Source organism: Vicugna pacos, chromosome 2, assembly GCF_048564905.1.
Source record: "Vicugna pacos chromosome 2, VicPac4, whole genome shotgun sequence".
Classification (NCBI taxonomy): Eukaryota; Metazoa; Chordata; class Mammalia; order Artiodactyla; family Camelidae; genus Vicugna; species Vicugna pacos.
The window spans coordinates 36,414,239-36,434,266 of record NC_132988.1 but is presented as its reverse complement, the minus strand read 5'-3'; the positions used below and the strand labels follow the sequence as shown (position 1 = coordinate 36,434,266).

The 20,028-nt window shown below is 37.7% G+C and overlaps 1 long non-coding RNA gene across 2 annotated transcripts; it reads right to left on the bottom strand.

Annotated features, from left to right (window-relative positions):
* Positions 1 to 12,116: 12,116 nt before the first annotated feature.
* Positions 12,117 to 18,750, bottom strand: LOC140685758 (uncharacterized). Of its 2 annotated transcripts, none has more exons than XR_012059154.1 (3): positions 18,404 to 18,750; positions 13,274 to 13,478; positions 12,117 to 12,973 (listed from the first exon to the last, which is right to left on the bottom strand). It is a non-coding gene; the product is annotated as an uncharacterized lncRNA (long non-coding RNA). The 2 variants fall into 2 exon arrangements; XR_012059155.1 differs by lacking the exon at positions 18,404 to 18,750 and adding an exon at positions 18,208 to 18,267.
* Positions 18,751 to 20,028: the final 1,278 nt, after the last annotated feature.

The following is a 20,028-nucleotide window of genomic DNA, read 5'->3' as shown; positions in this document are numbered from 1 at the left end:
TGGGGATTGAACCCAGGACCTCATGCCTGCTAAGCATGCACTCTACCACCAAGATATACCCTTCCCCCAAGTAATCTTTTTATTTGCTAAGAATTTACCACATATCCAAATTATGCCAATCTGTAACGTATTCAGCTTCCAGAGTAAGTCATACATTCATTTAACCCACTGTGGGTGCCCACCTGCCACCTGCTCTATGCATAATTCCTTATGCCATTTCTGGAACCCTCCCAACAATTATGGATCACAGGGACAAAACACCACTCTGTTGGCTGAGGACTTGTTTGCAATGATGAGCTACACATGTGGATGAGCACTGCCACAATTTAATGCTTCAGTTCCTCCTATACCCTTGAGTAGATGTCATCTGGTCCGAATTCTGCACCCCTTTGAAGAATGCATGATAGATAACTGTCATGTGGAGAGCAGAGACACTTGACCAGCCAATTAAATATTCTGAAAACAAGGAAGTTTATGTAGGTGAGGGTAATTAGTCTGAAAAATAAACTCAGAATAAAAAAAACCTCAGGAAGTGGAAACTAGCCAGGATCCCATGTAAAATAAATAAATAAATTTAGTTGAATTTTGAAATTTGGAAGTTTAAAAGTCATTTATATAAAAGTTTTCTTAAGTTTAAGATTGTTTTAATAATGTCTGTAAGAGCAGGGTTGACCTACTATTATTGTATTGAAACCCCTTCACTTCAAGAAAACTTGGTTTGAAAGGAGCTCTTGACTTTCCAAGCCCTCTTTCCCCTCCTGCCAGCAGCCGTTTCACAGCAGAGTCCTTCTCTAAGTACAAGTGGAGCTTCGCCCTGGGAGCAGTCACCTCTCCTTGCCTGCAGTCACCCGTTGCACCATTAAATGTGCTAAAATACATGCTTTCTGGGTTCTTCACGATAACAGGGCCATCACTTATTTATTATTTAAAAAGAAAGGCATATTTTAAATTCTACTTTTCCACATTTAGTCTTATTCCATGTGGGATTATTTTAAACTTATCCTCAAACTATTCAAATGAAGCTAAATTACAAAAATGGGTGAGGAAATATATTTTCTTGATTTCCTAAACAAGATTTTTGTGTATGAGTTATAAGCCTGAGTGAAAGTTTCAGCTTATTATTTTTGTATGTCCTACCATTGAGAAATTGTATCCCGTAAGAAAAATATTCCTAATGAGAATTCTTAAGGCTTTTCGTGAGTTGGAATTAGACGCTTCAGTCATGCTATAGACAAATTTGCTCTAAAAGAGCTTTTACTTTTTTTTTTAATAGCAGAACTAATTTGGAAACTTAGAACTTCAGTGCAAAACAATGCCTACGCAGATTATCAATAGTACTACCTTGTAAGTGATAATTCTAGATTTTGTATGGAAAAAAATCATTGTAAGTTTCATTGTGCCAGTCTTCTATAGTTAAAATCAAATGATGTCAAACACTTTAGATATATTAAGTAAAAGGATTCCAAAATTACAGTCAGAGTGTAAAATACTTACCACACAGAGGAAACAGTACAACCTGAGAAGAGAAATGGGCTAAAATTGGGACTACGAGAAGAAAACAGTCACTAGTCCAATTTGTAATAAGATGCAAAAGCTTTACACCTGGAAATTATAACTGTCATCAAATTAAGAATTAATCTCTTATCCAACTGAGCACAATTCCAACTGAGCACAAAAAGTGGGAAAAACAATAAGTTGAATGTGAGAAACAGAAACATGAAAGTACTATTTTACATAACTATCAGACAATAACAAATTGAATCAAGGACCTGTATCTTCTCTTTTTGCAAAAGAAATAAATATTAGGAGCAGCAAGTCAGACTCTGAAAAAGATTTTCCTCCTGGTATTAATATATTTAAGGATTTTATAGCCTGGCCTCATCAAAGAGTAAAAGAAGTGTACCTGATTTCATTGGCATTATGCTTGATTACAGCAGGAAACCAGTTAAAAGTCTTTATGCTTAGATTCAACAGCCATATTCTCACATTTTTTCAAAAATGTTAAGCAGATCTGTAAGGAAATAAGTTGGGAGACCATTTGAAAATGACAATAATAACAATACCAAATAGAGTATTAAGTTAGGCATAAGATCATTTTGGGTGTATTGTCACATTTAATTCTATCAGATCAATATCAAACATAGAAGTAGATACTATTATGACTATTTTTCAAGTAAGGAAACAAATATGAATAGCTCTTCAATTTGGGATATGGCATTTATAATTAAGATGACTTTCGACCTACCATTGGACTTAGAAGAGCTTATTCTTTTTTTTAATTAAGGTATAGTCAGTTTACAATGTTGTATCAATTTCTGGTGTACAGCATAGTGATTCAGCTATAAATATATATATATATATTTCTTTTCATATTCTTTTTCATTGTAGGCTATTACAAGGTATTGAATATAGTTCCCTGTGCTATATGGTAGGACTTTGTTGTTTATTTATTTTATATATAGTAGTTTGTATCTGCAAATTCTAAACTCCTAATTTATCCCTCCACCCCTCCTTTTGCCCCTTGGTAACCATAAGTTTGTTTTCTATGTCTGTGAGCCTGTTTGTTTCTGTTTTCTAAATAAGTTCATTTGTGTCATTTTTTTAGATTCCACATATAAGTGAAATATGATGTCTGTCTTTCTCTTGTGGGCTCACTTCACACTTAGTATGACAATCTCCAGGTTCATCCATGTTGCTGCAAATGGCATTATTTCATTCTTTTCTATGGCTGAGTAGTATTTCATTGTATATATATACACCACAGCTTTAGAAGATCTTACTCTGTTGTGGCTGTAGAAATTTGAATTTAAATGTAATCATAGTAAGGTAATATAGAACTTTTTGATCATTAATGAGGAGGACACACTTCTGTGGTAATCACATGCAGCAAAATGTTTGTCTCTTCTTTACATAAAATGCATCTGAGAAACCACCATAAATAGCATGTCCTAGCTTTTCAATAATTATATTAGCTAGCATTTATTAAGTGCTTGACTGTTCCTGGCTCTCTTCCAAGTGCTTTACATATATTAACTCTTTTAATATACTACTACCTTATGAGGTAAATATTTATTATCTCCATTGTACTGAAGGGGAAACAGAGATAAAGCCACTTGGTCATGTGACTCATCAGTGGCAGAGCCGAGATTCAAATCTAGGCCTTTTGATTCCTGAGTCTGCGTTCTTAACCATCATGTAAAGCCTCTTTTTCCACTGGCACTAATTTAACCTAAAAAAATATTTCCAGAGATCCCACTACTAAAAGGGATCTGTGATTGGAGATGGAGAACACACACACACACACAATTACGGGACTAACACTTATTCAGGCCCGTCTCTCTATGCCAGGCCCAATGCTATATTACATAGACTCACATCAGAATTTCTAAGTCACAGAGTAAGGCTATCCCTTCCAAAACTCAAATGATTCTAACAGCATCATAGTCACAGGCTGTCACACAGCATGCTTTACATAAGCGCAGTGCCTTGATCACGTCAACATCTGCTGCAGGTGGATGGGATGCCAGGTCTCCCCAACTCCACAGCTGATGATTTCTTCATTATGCTTTGCAAGAACTGTAAAATTTTTTTCCTGTTTAAATTATTTGAGGAAACAAAATATAAACAAATAGAATAACAAAATATTTGAATACAGATTCAAGGCAACAGTGAAAGTTAAAAGCCATTACCTACTCTGAAAGCAAAATGGTTAACTCCCTGTACATCTGCAAAAAAAAAGTTACATATGCACATATACATACATACATATTTATATTGAAAATAAGAGAAACTTGCTATTTCTCTGTTCTTCTAGACTCTAGTCCTACATTTTTCATATTTACCCTTAAACTACTTACTACTTCCTAAATATTCCATATCCTTGAAATTTATTTGGAATGCCATTACATTCTTTGGAATATTTTCCCATCATGAAATCCTTCAAGACAGTTTACCCGTCACCTCCTCAGAGAGTGCTACCCCAATTTCTCTACCATGTTAAGCTGGCAGTGATCATACTGTGTCGTACACATTGCTTTCTATACTTGTTTCTTACTAGACAGCTTGTTTCTTAAAGAACAAACCACGTTCTCTTGCTTATTTAAAAAATTATTTATGTCAAACATATTATCTTTGGTTTATCTTCTTCTAGAATTAAGGGGTCTGTATCATATTTTAATTACTGTAGGTGTAATTTTAAGTGTTTTAAGAACATTTTTATATATACTTTAGAGAATTTTGTTCATTTGCCTTTTTTTAGGTCTCTTACTGTCTGTCAATAACTATTTCAGTTCTGTCTTTTCTTATTGATGATTTTACTGCTGTTATCTCTGCATTTAGTTCTTGAGAAAGATTTCTTTCATCCATCTGCCTTTTTATCTTATTCATCATTCAGCAATATTGATTGAGCAAGATTATGAAAACAACAGTAATGAATCAATGATCCTTGCCTTCATAAAGCTTCTGTTTACATTCTGTGATTTCATACATGGCTTTCTCCTCCAGTACCTTCTTTTATTCTATTAAGAGTACTAAATAGTTTTGTAACATTTTCTCTTGGTTCTCATATTGAAATGTTTTCAGAGCTAGAGGTTTGTTCTGAATGATCAGAGAAACACTCTATTTCCTTTCTGCAAGTGAATATGCGTAGCTCCTAGTTAGATCTGTAGTGTCTACCATTTTTTTCAACTGCCGTGGCTCTTCTGCCCTGATCAAAATCTGCTCCTTCCCCTTCTGCCTGACTGTCAGCCAATAAAAAGACCAGTATCCGATGACATCAAATTCCTAGTCTAAAATCCTACAAGGCCTCTTCTTAGGTCTGCTTTGTTTTAAGCACATAGAGCATTACCACCAGTCCTCCCTCTGCCTCAATTCTCATCCCCACCTCTGACCCCCACCCAAGCCTCCTGTCCAGAGTCTTGTTGCATGTAGGAAGAAAAACACGACTGTGGACCAGTGTGTGTCAAATGAAGGAAGAAGCACTCCGACTGTCTCAAGAAAGCAGAACCCACACATTCAATGGATGCTTTTCACTCTCCCAGTTGATACAATCTTTGTATTTCTGAGCCCGCAGGTAAACACTGAGAGAATGACAGGGTTCCTAAATTCTTTAAGTCAAATTCTCAGTTTTCTGTATCCTTATGGGATACACATTACCCTGTGCAATCTACTTCCAATAAATGTGTTATTAATGAGCATTTTCAGATTCTGCCAGTGGTGGATTACTACTTCTAGGGTTTATGATGAGCATTTTGATCATTACCTATGTCTTCATAATTATTTTAATGAGAAATTAGGAGAGACAGAACCAGAGCCTGCATGATATATACCATTTTAAAACTGAAGTCTAGCTTTTATATTTAAAGCTGAAACATTCAAATTCTCTGATTCCCAGGGTAATAGTTAAGGTTGAAAATCAAATAAGGAAGTAGCTTAAATTATGAAGCTAGACTGTTGCTGTATCTGACATAGAGAACCTGTGAGGTTGAGAAGTGTAGGTGTCAAGAGCTGTGAATAATCTGTGAAGGGATATTACCTTAGATGGAAGCCAACCAATTAGCCTTCCACAGTTACATGAATGTGGCAAAAGACATGAGAATCCTGAGTTAAACACAACGGAAAGTTTATTATTCACAACAATAGTGGTAGCTAGAGTACCATCACTTCAACACCAGTTTCCTGAGCCTCCAGTCCCACAAAGCCATGTAACAAGGGCCAGATGCTTGCATCAAGGGTACATGCAGTAGCTCATGCTACAGAAGAGGAACCCCAAGTTTAGGAAACCCTAATATTTCATAACAGGCTAAAAGCAAGCCTGCCCAGCCTTTTCTCCAGAAGGAGACATTACTTTTATTATACTGGATAGTAAGTATGCTTCCCATTTGCTCTGGAAGGAAATACTATAACTTCCAAGACTGCATTATACCAACATCCTTGAAAAGATAATCCAAAAGCAAAGACTGTCATTGGCTGCGCTTCTAAGATCTGCAGAAATATGAGAGATCCATGGAGAATTGTCTCAACAGTAGAGAGGAAGAAAAAAACCTCACACTTCAAAAGCAACTATTATGGCCCCGGTGCAGCAAGAGGTACTTTACACATATTACTTTATTAAATCTTCACAGCCTATGAGGTGTGTAGAATTTCAGCTATATTAAGTCATCTGCTGAAGTCACCTATGTATAAATGATATAGTCAGAATTTGAACCTAGGTTTATCTTACACTAAATGTCTTCTACTTTAAGTTAAACCTTAATTTCAGAAAGTAAAACCTTTTAGAGAATAATACCACATTTTCAATGATCAAAGTTTAAAGAACAAAAGATTACCCAATAAGAGTTTTTTTTAAGATTATAAGTTAAAAAATAAAGTTTGTAAAAAAAAATTTGGTCATGTTTCTAGAGAGAGGATGTAGTTTGGCAGTGACTTGGCAGTCTCTCTGTCTGACTGACAAGGAGCAGCTGGTGGTGGTCTTTTCTGGAAATTACCATGCGCTCAGTACCTTGGACATCTCCACAATGCATTGTTTGTAGCTTATGCTACTGTGCACATCAGCATTGTTCTAGGGAATGAGTAGTTCTATTCCTTTCCATCCTTTAACCAAAAAGCAGGATATTATCACTATCATCTGAAATTATTGTTTCTATATCCTGAAGGAGGCATTTGACAATATTTCTTAAATAACTATACAGCTTGAGTAAAGGTGACTGTCCAGAAATATAATTCGCTTTATTTAAAATAAACAGCACTCCCTTCCCAGCAACACTTCTTAACTCATATCACTTATTTTTCTCCACAGCACTTATCACCAACATGGTATGTATTTTACTTGATAGCTTGTCTACCTCCCACAATTAGAACATAAGCTACACAAAGGTAGACATTTCCACCCTTTTTCGTCGTGCCTAGAATATCTTCTATGCCTAGAACAGGCATGTCACTGGCCACAGTGACTAGAATTTAGGTGAATGAATATGACTTAGTGGTTCCAGGGCAGTTCTTTAGATGCTATATAGAATATTTCTTATTTAATCTGCAATCACTTTCCAAATGTTACCCTTACCAGCTTTGGCTGGTGTATGAAGTCATGTTTCATATTTACAAGATGTTTATATTTCTGTTTTGTGGATTTCCACTAATTACAAGTGTACTGAAGCCATGAATATATCATTTAAAAATCTGATAGGATTAAAGTGGAAACACAATAAATGAGGTGGTTGTTATTTTTTTAAAAAAAATAATGGCATTGGGGTTTTTTGTTGTTACTGTTCTTTTATTTTTTAACATTTTTTAATTAAGTTATAGTCACTCCACAATGCTGTGTCAGATTCCAGTGTAGAACACAATCTTCCAGTTACACATGAACATACATATATTCATTGTCACATTCTCCTTCACTGTGAGCCACCACAAGATCCAGCACATATTTCCCTGTGCTATACAGTACAATCTTGTCTATCTATTCTACATTTTGAAATCCCAGTCTGTCCCTTCCCACCCCCAATCCTGCTGGCAACGACAAGTATTCTATGTCTATGGGTCTGCCCACTTGAACAAACCGATTACTAGAAATCGAATCGAATTAGCAATAAAAAAAACCTCCCTACAAATAAAAGTCCAAGACCAGACGGCTCCACCAGGGAATTCTACCAAACATACAAAGAACTCATTCCTTCTCAAACTCTTCCAGAAGATTGAAAAAGAGGGAATACTCCCAAACTCATTCTATGAAGCCACCATCACCCTGATACCAAAACCAGGCAAAGACACCACCAAAAAAGAGAATTAGAGACCAGTATCACTGATGAACATAGATGCAAAAATCCTTACCAAAATACTAGCAAATAGAATCCAACAGCACATACAAAAGATTATACATCATGACCAAATGGGGTTCATCCCAGGGACGCAAGGGTGGTTCCACATATGCAAATCAATCAATGTAATACATCACATCAACAAAAGAAAGGACAAAAACCACATGATCATCTCAATAGAGGCAGAAAAAGCTTTTGATAAAATTCAACACCCATTTATGATAAAAACTCTCACCAAAGTGGGTATAGAGGGAACATATCTCAACATCATAAAAGCTATATATGACAAACCTACAGCCAGCATAGTACTCAACGGCGAAAAACTCAAAAGCTTCCCACTAAAATCTGGGACAAGACAAGGCTGCCCACTATCACCCCTCCTATTCAACATAGTCCTGGAAGTCCTAGCCACAGCAATCAGGCAAGAGAGCGAAATAAAAGGGATCGAAATTGGAAAAGAAGAGGTTGTTATTGTTCTTGAATCTGTTTCAGATTCTTAAAAAATACAAATGTGAAAAAAAAAACTTTATAGTCCCCATCTTGTAAGACAAAACAAAACAAAACAAAACTCACAGGTAGAATAGAAGTGGGAGCCCTTGGGCTGTGTTCACATTGCTTATCTGCACCCAGCTGCACTTCTCGCAGCTCCTTGCGGGACTGACCTCGTTCTCTCAAGGTGCTGCTCTGCTGGTGAGAGAGGACACAGCTCTTAGACCAGGCAGCTCCGTAATGGAAATAATCACCAACAGATGGTGATAATCTGTTACCAGCCTAATGGAGATCCCTAAAGATAGGCTGGGAAGTGAAGTTTTCACTAAAGGACACTTGCTACTCAAGTACAAGGTGAATAAACAGAATATCCGGTACAGCTGGAAGGGAGGCTGCTTCTGATTAGAGAGGAGGACTGCACGGCCGCTCTAAGCTCCAGTGGCAGAAGTCACTCTACATCAATTTCTGTGTCTACTCTTGATTTTTAGCCTTGTTGACGATTCAGCCACTTACCCCTCTGTTTCCTGAGCGCTGGATGTGCTTAGTGACAGCTGTTGGGTCAAAGGCACCTAACACATGTGGACACATACACCTTGGCCTGTCTGGGAGAATTCATGTTCTTCACTTCAGGCTTTTAGACAGGGATCAAGGGTCAAGACTGCTGAGGACTGATTTCTTTGCTCATCCTCATGGTGGGATGTATATAACCTGGATCTTATTAAGATATGGGAGTTTTTAAAGGGGCTTTTTATTTATATGGTTTCATAGTTAGCCGGCTACTGCCTGTTATGGACAATAATAAATGTCACTTAATTAGAAACACCATGAACTAAGAATGCTGGATATAAACATGCTACTCAAAAAGCAGTCCATGGATAAGCATCATCTGGGAACTCACTAAAAATGCAGAATTTCAGCTCCAACCCAGAAAAACTCAATTGGAACCTGCATTTTTTCCCCCAAGATCTCCAGGTCACAGGTAGGCACATTAAAATATAAGAAGTATTACCCTGATTGTGTGGTATCTTCACATGAGCATTCCAAATCACACAGAGAATCCTAAAGAATAAGCTGTGTACAGTACAAGGGTGAAATGAAATACATGCCGTGATGTTGGAGTGGATATCACTCTCATAATGAGACTAGAGGAACTTACCAAGGGTCAGTTCTGGGCAACAGAAGGCTGTGAAGGAACAACCACAACACAGCTGTATATCTCTCGTAGAGAAATGAGTCCAGCTTTTCAGCTTAGCTCTGATCCTCATTAGCAGTTGATAATAAGTTCACAGATGAGGTCCCCTTGTAATGGCCAGTGGGTGAAAAGAGTGACATTTTGACAGTGTTTGGGAAACTTTACCACGTAAGGCCAGGTGATCAAAGGATAATGCCGGTGTCTGAAGACCCCCATTAGCTCACTCTGCAGGTCACCGGTCCATCCCTTCAGGCAGCAAATTCACTCGAACCTTTAAATGAAGTCATGGAAACTCTGATAGATTTTTCTAACCACTCTGCCATTTCCTTCAGCAGCAACATGACTGTAAAGACTGATGAGTCATACGCTGACCCAAAGCGAACAAATAGAGGTTGTATGTGAGTGTGTGGGGGTCTGGATAGAGGGCCAGACAGCAGAGAGCCCAGTCCCAGGCCAGCAGGTTTCTACCTTCAGCCAGCTCAAGTCTTACCTACAGGCAGCATGTGAATAATTAGGTAGTTAGGCTCGCCTCTGTGGTCTCTGAAAACAGTAAGAGTACAGTGCTAACCGCCACTATAGAAAAGGTTACATAACCTTTGGTATTTAGAAATAACTTAAAACCAGACAGCAAAAAATGACATAACATGCTCCCTTCCATCCCTAATCATGGCTTTAATACTGTGGGCAAAAAAGTGCTCTGCATTCTCTATTTTCTGTACCAGAAGCACTAGAGTTCTGGGTTGATGCCTAGCCCAAATTAGATACTGGGTTTGTAAATTAAAATAGATGGAGTCATGGAAGGATCAATTGTTAATGCATTTTTTAAAAGATACTATAGAGTTGGTAGGGGCTGAGTGTTTGTGTTCTCCCAAAATTCATATGTTGCAGCCTTAACCCTGTGTGGTAGTATTTGGAGGTGGGGTCATTGGGGGGCAATCAGATTTATACGAGGTCGTGAGGGTGGAGACCCCCTGATGGCGTCAGTGTCTTTATAAGAATAAGCAGAGACCAGGGCTCTCACTCTCTCCACCATGTGAGGACACAGCGTAAAGGCGGCCATTTGCGAGAGGGTTCTCACCAGGACCTACCATGCAGACACCCTGACCTCAGACTTCCAGCATCCAGTACTGTGAGAAATAGATGTTTGTTTTTTAAACCACCGAATCCATGGTATTTCATTATGGCAGCCCGAACTAACTAAAACAATGGTGTAAATTAAAAAATATGTGCATTGGTGTGTACGTAATTAATCTGTTATTTTTTTGCTAATTAAAGACATTGTCTTAATTGGAAAGCCAGCTTACTATTATTAGGTAGCCACTTCAGCATATTATTTCTTGAAAATACACTTTCCTTTCCTTCTCTAACAAGAAGCATTATGTTTAGCCAAGAGAAAGACTATATCCAAAACATCCAGACATTTTCCACTATTTGCCACTAGTGTTGGTGATCTCCTGGTACCTGCATTTCTGTCAATGAGGACATTGGTTGGTGCTTCTTTTGGGAAGATTCTAAAGCCCCTGTCCCCTCTCTTTTCATCACTGATAAAAGTGAATTTGTTTAAAATTTGTTTGAAATACTGAAAAAGTATAATATGTTATTGTGGCTTAGGGAGTGATGACAAAGTAAAATATTTATATATTTATAAAATGTTATGACAATACTTGATTTCTTTGCTGACTAATACTATATTTTTTTTACTGATTTTCTGACTTGAATTTTCTACATTATTCTTGTACCTACACCCAGTGTGGATTTTAAATACACAAAGGCATGGCAAACAGCATTACCCAAGACAAATGAGATTTGATTATCCTGATTAACACTAGGGGGCACATAATCTTGCATACATCTAGAATGATTATATCACAAGAATAATAATGACAGCCTTAGCATACACTTTACAAGTGCATCTAGGTGCGCTGTATGATGTAATCCCAACACCATTTGTGTCAGTGTGTATTTGTGTTATTGCCGTGGTGTTTTTCCTAAGTCTGAGAGAAGCTAATCTCTGCTACAAATGCTCTTATCTATTATACAGTATTTTTGATATATTAATGCTATTGATATCAATAACGTTAATATATGCTACCAAGAAAATGATTTTGTGACACTATTTGGAGATTTTTTAGAAGTGGCCTGAGCAATCCAAAAGAAGAAACCATCAAGAATAGACCATTAGGTTTTTTGTTTCCCCTCCCCAAGTTCAAAAGGAAACCTGGTAATGTATCTTTTCAAACTAATATTAAGGGAAACAAGTTTTAGAGCATGCGTTTTTAAAGAGGAGGGGAAAATGTAACATTGACACTGCTCTACCTCTAACCTTTCTTAATTTTTAAAAATTTCAACAGTGATGTGAACAAGTAGTACAACTTCTATTTGAGATAAATGTGACTCTAGTCTGTGTGAAACACAACAGAGAAAGGGAAACGAATAAATTCTATGTTCCTATGGTGTTCAGACTGACGCCATAAATCTAGTTGACATAGTTGGTCTTGCATACAAATAGAGACCACGAAATATTCACTGCAAAGTCATTATATACACTTACAATTTTTTACAATATTCAATATTTAATGCTGTATACTTTGAATATTATAACATTCAACAGCAAAATAAATGAGTATTTTATTTATACAGATATTCAGCAACATCTTATTTTATTTCCCTTTTGTTTTTAATTATTCTCTTATGTGGGTTGGGAAAGAGTTGATTGGGAAAAAATGCTTTGGTTTAATTTCCTGAGCTTGTTTTCCATATAATAGTAACCAGTGTTATGTGAAAAAAATAAAATAAAGAGCAAACAAACAAGCAAAACCCCTCCAAATTTAGTAACTCATGGATTCTTTGGGGCAGCAATTTATACGAACACATTGAGGCTGGCTTGTCTCTGCATCATGATATCTGGGGCTCAGCTGGGAAGATGTAAAGGTTGGGTGTGACTTGATGGCTAGATTCATGTGGAAGTGTCTTCACTCCCATGTCATGTGGTTAATGCTGACTGTCAACTGGGGCTCCAGTTGGACTGTGAGTCGAACATCCACACACGACCTCTCCATGTGGACTGATTTGGGTTTTGTCACAGTATGGCAGGAGAGAGAGTCCAAAGAGAACCAGGTAGAAGCTGTGTCATCTTTTATGAACTGGCCTTAAAAGTCGTATAACATTCAAAGCACTTCACTTGTGTTAACTCATTTCATCCTAAGAACACACAGTGGCAGTGAGATGTTGCCCGGGAATGCAGTCATCTGAAAGTTTACCTGGGCAGAAGATCCTAGATGGCTTCCTCACCTAGCTGGCAGTGAGTACCAGCAGTCAGCTGTGAGCTTTGCTAGGCTGAGGTCTGGAGAACCCAGCAGTGACTTTTCAAGCTTTATGGTCTTACCTCTTACATGAAAGTGTCAAGAAGACCCTGTGGGATCTTCATTCCTTTTTACAGCTGAATAATGACCCCAGAAGGATGTTCACATCCTAATCCCTGTAAGTTGTGAATACATTACCTTATTGTGGAAAAAGGAAATTTGCAGATGTGATTAGTTAAGAATTTTGTTATAAGGAGATTACCCTGGATTATGGATGGGTGCTGAATGTAATCACAAAGGTTTTTACAAGGGAGGCAAGGGATCAAAGGTGGATAAAGAGGATGAGATGATGGAGGTTAGAGTGATGTGCTTTGAACATGGGAAAAGAGAACATGAGCCAAGGAGTATGGATAACTCTAGAAGCTAGAAAAGGTGAGGAAACAGATTCTCCCCTAGAAATTACAGAGAATGCTTACCTCAGCCCAGCGAAATTAGTTTTGGATCTCTGACCTCCTGTGTTGTCTTAAGCCTCCAAGTTTACAGTGATTTGTCCCAGCAGTAATAGAAAATGAACACATCAGTATAACTTCCAAAGTCATACAGTGTCATTTTTGCTGGATTCTATTGGTTCTGAATGAATCAGAAGCTTCCAGATTCAAGGGAAACAAACACAGACCCCACCTAGAAATGGAAGTAATGCCTTAGAATTTGCAGCTATGTTTTACACTGGAATAATTACAAATAATAATAACATTGACCATGAATGACATAGACTGTAGACTATCAACCCGATTATCATCATACCAGTAACAATTAGAAATATTAATAACATCATGAATAACATGGACCTTAGTCTATCAACTGATTATTCTTGAATTTAGTTTGAACATCATTTTTCTCACAGCACCTATACTTTCTGGATTAGTGGTTTTCAACTGTTTTGGAAAGAGAACACCTGTAAGTCTGGATAGCCTTTACAGAAAATAACACAGCAAGTTCCTTAACTTTCTCTAAAGCTCAGTTTTCTCAATTGTAAAATCTGTATAATAATTAGTAACTCAGAGTTTTGTTGTGCAAAATGAAGACAACATTCCTAGGAGAGCCTTTGTACATACGTGATCAGATTAAAATTTTCAGAGTAGAAATTGGGGCCACCGTGATGCATGGAAAGGAAAGATGATGTCTTCCTCTCACCTGAGGCAAACATGGCTGGGGGTTGTCATGAAATTTATACTGATAACAGGGAGGAGTGTAGTCGGTCAGTCGAAGGAGTCAAGGTCTGAGGTTCCCATTCATTTTGCGGTCTTGTAGCCTCTAGGACACTGCTCCTCCCATCAGCATGAGGCAGCGTAGAAGTGAGCCCAGATGAAACACTCTAGCCCCGGGTCCTTTCTTCACCTTAGTGTCCTCTCAGTTTCTAGATCCATCTGGGTGGCTTTTCATCCATTTATTGTTAATACCCAGTGTTACTTCTGGATCACATAGTATCATCTCCGCTTCGTTCATCTTCTTTGCGTTTATCAGTCAGTTTTTGTCATTGTTGCTGTGGTTTTACTTCTAAAACTATGTGAGATACCTAAACATGGCCATTTAAGTTTCATCCTGATTTTTGCTCTTGTAGTTTCAGCTGATTCAACTGAACTAAACTTCTCTCACAGAAAACCAAGCTATCATTTTCTGAAAACCATTCAATGTGCCTGGAATTTAATTTAAGAAGAGAAATAATGCTCTGTAACCTTCAACAGTAGAACAGAAGAGTGTATCTGTTTCTCATCTATTGATTGTCTTCAGTTAAACATATTAACATGTTATTCTTGGTGCTCGAGATTGCTGTAACAGCAAGATGTTACTCATTTTCTCACCTAAGTTGTTAGACCATTTAGGCATCCTTAATCGCACTACTCCGTCAACTTAAATCACATCAAGGAGTTGTCAGTTGAAACTTTAGGCTCAAGAGTTTACATCGGTTTCTAAACTAACCCCAGGATCAGTGTTAGAAAATGAACTACAATTGAGAAGAAAGAGAACAGAAAATAAATTGCTCTCAATTTTAAAACACTTAATTAAAAAATACCTAACTTGTTAAATTAAAATATTTTCTTTTGCAGGACTTCTATGTGTTAACCATTTTTGTTCGTACTTGCACTGATAACTGAAGTCACTAACACATAGTAAGTGCTTACTCTATGCCACTCATTAGCACTTTACATATAATATTGTTTATTCCTCAAAGAAATTCATTATAAGTGACCTTCCTCAAGTCACATAGCTGAGTGGCAAAGCCTGGATTACACCCTGGATGACCGCAGTCTGAGCTATAAAGCACTAGACTGTGATGCCCATTGCCTCTGGATATAATTTCAAAAACATTTAAAATAAACTCTTACTAGTAAATAAGAACTTACTTGACCAGAAGAGTGTTTATGTCTTAGCTATTCATTTTGATTTGAGATCCTTAAGAAAATAGGTATAAACTTGCAGGTCACAGGCTGTGTCCAACCTGTGGATGTATTTTGTTTGGCCCAAGAAGCGCTGTAAAATCTTTAAATTGGTAGATAGTGTTTGAAAATAAAAAGAATACATATAAAATCTGGATTTCTATCTTCCTTTGAAAAATCAGAAGATTTATCCTTAAATCTGGGAAATTATCTTTTAGAAGAATATATTGGTGTTTTATAACTACATCCAGGGAAGAGAAGGGAAAAAATGTGGAATATTTAATAATATGTTTACTCTTTTGAGATTGAAGGATGCTTATGATTGCACCACTCTGAATTCTCCACCCCTCCAACACCCATTGATCAGAAGGCTTGACATAAATTTTTGAAGTGACCCTGTGAACTGGGATACCTAGATTCCAAATGATTAGTAACATTTGCTTTGAATCTTTTAAAACCTTTATTCAGCTAATAGTTGGGTTTTTAAAAAGTACCTCTGAAAAATTAAGTACTTTTGCTTCACTTTCTGTAAATAAAAACAGTTCCATCAGGTAGCCATCTGTTACATCAGAAATCAATACATTCTGTCTAATTTGTCTTTGTTATTTCCAGGGTCAGCTTCCTTCATCTTCAATTATTGAGTCTTAGTGTGATAGACAACAGAGTCAAGTGTTACGGCCATTACCCAGAAAGTCTGTTTCTTAAGGAGGAATACAGGGCACATAATATCCTTAAATATGCCCAGCCTTCTCTAACTAAGCTAAATAGTTTAAAGTTTCTATAACATTTGAGGTTCAGGATAGCAGATTTCAACCTTTTCAAAATACAGTGTATTAAATCTTAGAGCGCATGTGCCATAACATCACTTTCATGACACAAAGTAAAATATTTCATATGCTTGGCAGAAGAACTGGGAATAAAATGGTACATTGAAATATTTTAATGGATTAAAAACTACCTCTCTCAGCAACTCACCATACACACAGGTACATAAACAGGTACAAAAGGTCACTGTATTTTGCACACACATACATGCACAACCTGGTTGTCTAAAAGATTTGCAAAGTTCAGAAGAGTACCAAGATATAAAAGGGATGGCAGGACAGGGGACATTCTGAGTCAACAGGGCAGATAAGAAATCACAGAAGACTGTGTGCTTAATGATTACAGCCCAAATGGTAAATACTTTAATATATTCAGTATTATCATAATTCTGCTTACATCCCAGTGCCGCTGTATGAGCCTTCAGGCTATCATTCAGAACATATTGATTTCTAGTCTATACTTAATTCACACAATATTGGAAATTTGATTCCTCAAATCATAACAAATTAGAAGCAGTGGATCACAAGTCCCTGGCTACCTTAAGAGTCAAACTGTTAGCAGAAGACTGACCCTGGGAATAAACAGAATTATTTTACATTTGAATTTAGAATAATTCTGACTGATTTTAGTATGTAATACTTAAGAATCAAAGAAAAAAATCAAAAGTTACAATTTTTCAACTGATTACTTCAAAAATATACATACTAATCCTAGAAAATTCACTAATATAATTTTTCCCAAAATGCTGAACATGTGAGACATTGGTGCATTTGATTTCCTTTGTTTCTCTGTATAGTATATTTTAGTATTCATTTATGTGGTCCAAATTATAAAGAGCTATTTGGAACCCACATTCCAAAATATTCTGTTAAAGGCAAGACATCCACTACTAGACTTTTAGAAAACAGTGATTCAGTTAGCAGTCGTCGTTTTAACATTCACACTGCTCTGTGGTGTATACTGTGAGATATGTTTCTGAGATATCTTGTTATTATACAGAAATGATTACAGTTTTTAGTTGAATTACTCTGCCTCACCAAGAAGTAAAAGATAAATTAAGGACATTATTTCATTTTAAGACATGTACTGTTAATATTAACAATATTATTATTTCAAGAAAGTAGTTGATAGTTAAAATGGATACTTGTACTTTTCGTAGCTAAAATTATTTGTGGTTTTTTTTGCAAGTTCTTGATTGTAGAAAATTAATAATATTTGTTAGGGAGGATGAGAGTAACAACAGCACGTATGATGTGTTATTAGTGGTGATCAGCAGCAAATCAAAGCTAGAACCTTATAAACAAGAAACAAAAGGGAGGGGGGCTCTATTCCTTAAGTTGAAAGTAGGAGCCTCTTTGCTGAACGCTTATCTTAGACCTATCATCCTCAGGCTTTTGTTTTTATAAATGTAATTATAATAAATTGGTTCTGAATACCTATTTGACCATGATTACATTAAATGATTAATATTATTTTAAGAAAAATTGATGACAATTAGTGAAACTTAATATGAGGAGGAAATTGAAAGAGAATACAAGTTTTATATGCCATATATTTATTTTATAAAATATTATAAAATATGAACTTTAGCTTATATTGTTTTACTTCCATGCCTCTTTGATTTTGCCATATTTTGTTAAATCAGTGTGTGAATCACAAAATACATCAACTCTCATTTCTCTTTATGTTTTTATGTTGACATAATGTATGCTGATTATATGGAAAATAACTAGTAATAAAGTCTGAGATTTTTTAATGCTATTGATTGCTGAGATTAATCCTGAACATGATCTGAAGCAGTAATTTTCACTTCCTTATCAGCAATCCTGTAAGATTCTTGGGAAGACTCCTAAATCTGCTGCCATAGTCCTAACATGAAATTAAGATGCAAATAGTTATCAGTCACCATGAGGTTAATGATCACCGTGAGGATATATTGAGTAGAGATGGAATGGAGCATGATCCCACCAATGGTAACAGACTCTGTCCTCATACTTCACAGGATGTCCTCTGTCAAGGTCTTACCAGACCCTGTTTTCTTAATACGTTTCTTTTATTGGGAGGAGTGCCTTTCACCACCCGCCGTGGCTACTGTTTGTTTAATACCCACACCGTGCTTGGTGCTGTAGGTTTCATCTCTCACTTACACCACAGTTCTGCCAGGTAAGTGTTACTAGCTCCATTTTACAGATGAAAGGTTGTTTGCTTAATTAACTGACATCACCTCACAATTCCTAGACCTAGGAAAAAATAACGATTGATTTATTTAATAAGTCGCTGACTCAATGTTACACATTTTATAACCCCAAGTCCCTCCCTATCCATTCATCAAAACCTACCCACCTCACAAGGTTCTCGGGAGAGAAGTCATTTGACAGTCTGCCGGTGATTCCCACGAGCAGAGGTGTTTCCTAGAACCGAAGCAGCCATGCACTTTGTGTACAGCACTCATATGCCTCTTACATTCTTCTGCCTCATATTTTACCAGTTGGTGGTTTTCATTTTCTCCTGATCTTAAAGGGCCGTGACAGTGCATGTAATAGTCGGGGGCTGGTCAGGGAAACCGGACCCCTCTAGACGGTTCAAAAGGAAGTGCTTAAATAAAAGGAGATAGAGGCTTGTGAGCGGAGGTCGAGTGAGTGTCAGAGGGGCCACTTTTACCCAGTTCGAAACTGCCGAGACCACAGGAAAACCACCACCAACTGCCAATAGTGTCAAAGCGAACAATCCTCAGCAAGACTCCCGAACTCCAAGCACGCACCCAGGCCGCAGGACGAAGCCCGCACCCCGACCGCAGCCGCCGCTCGCAGGGTCACGCCGTGTCCCCTCAGCGGCTCCGCAGGCCCCCGCCAGGGCCGCTCGCCGTCAGAGGCCTCCGGAGCCTGCCGGCCAGGGGGCCTGGGAACGCACTTCCCCGGCTTTCACCCTTCAGTGTGAGCAGGGCTTAGAAAGATGAGGATATTAGTACCAAGGCATGATATGTGGCCCAGTGTCACTTTTTGAAAAAAATTGAACAACAGAGATTTATTGCCGCAGTTCTGGAGGCTAGAAGCTGAAATCAAGGTGTTGACCGAGCTGCCTCTTTCTGAGGACTGTGCCAGGGAATCCGCTCCAGGCCTCTCACCCAGCTCCTCGTGGCTCGCTGGCAGTCTTTGGTGCTTGTTGGCTCGTAGAAGCAGCACCCTAACCTCTGTCTTCATCTTCACATAGCTTTCTCCCTGTGTGCATGTTTGTGTCCAAATTTCCCCTTTTTCTAGGAGGTCAGTTTTATTGGGCTCACCCTAATGACCTCATTTTAACTTGACCACCTCTGTAAAGACCTATCTCCAAATAAAGTCTCATTTTAGAGGGTTAGGACTTCCAAGATATGAATTTTAGGGAGGATACAGGTCAACCCATAGCAGTTATCTACTACTATGTAACAAATTACTCTAAAATTTAGTGTCTTAAATAAATAATGTATTATCTCCCATGGTTTCTGTGAGTCAGGAGTTTGGGAGCAACGTGGCTAGACAGTTTTGGCTTGAGATCCCTCATGAGTTTGCCGTCAGATAACAGTCAGGGCTGCAGTCATCTTAAGGCTTGGCTGGGCTTGAGGGATCCACTTTCAAGGTGACTCACTCACATGGCTACTGGCAGGACGTCCCAGTTCCACTCCACCTAGACCTGTCCACAGGGTTGCCTGAGCGTCTGGGCAGCATGGTGGCTGACTTCCCCCAGAGCTAAGGATCCGAGAGACCAAGATGGAAGTTACCGTGCCACTTCACTGGGTGTTACGTTGGTCTGGGTAGTGTGGCTTCTCAGCTGGTCTCTACAAGCATATTTTGCTCCTTGTATTGATGTGATCTCAGTGTCTTTGTCGGGGAACAAGGGCCTGAAACTTCCTAGTTTGTCATCTTGTTTCCAGTGTCACTTTTATAACCCAACTACAAAAATATTTTCAGTAAGTACTTATTAAATTGAATTGA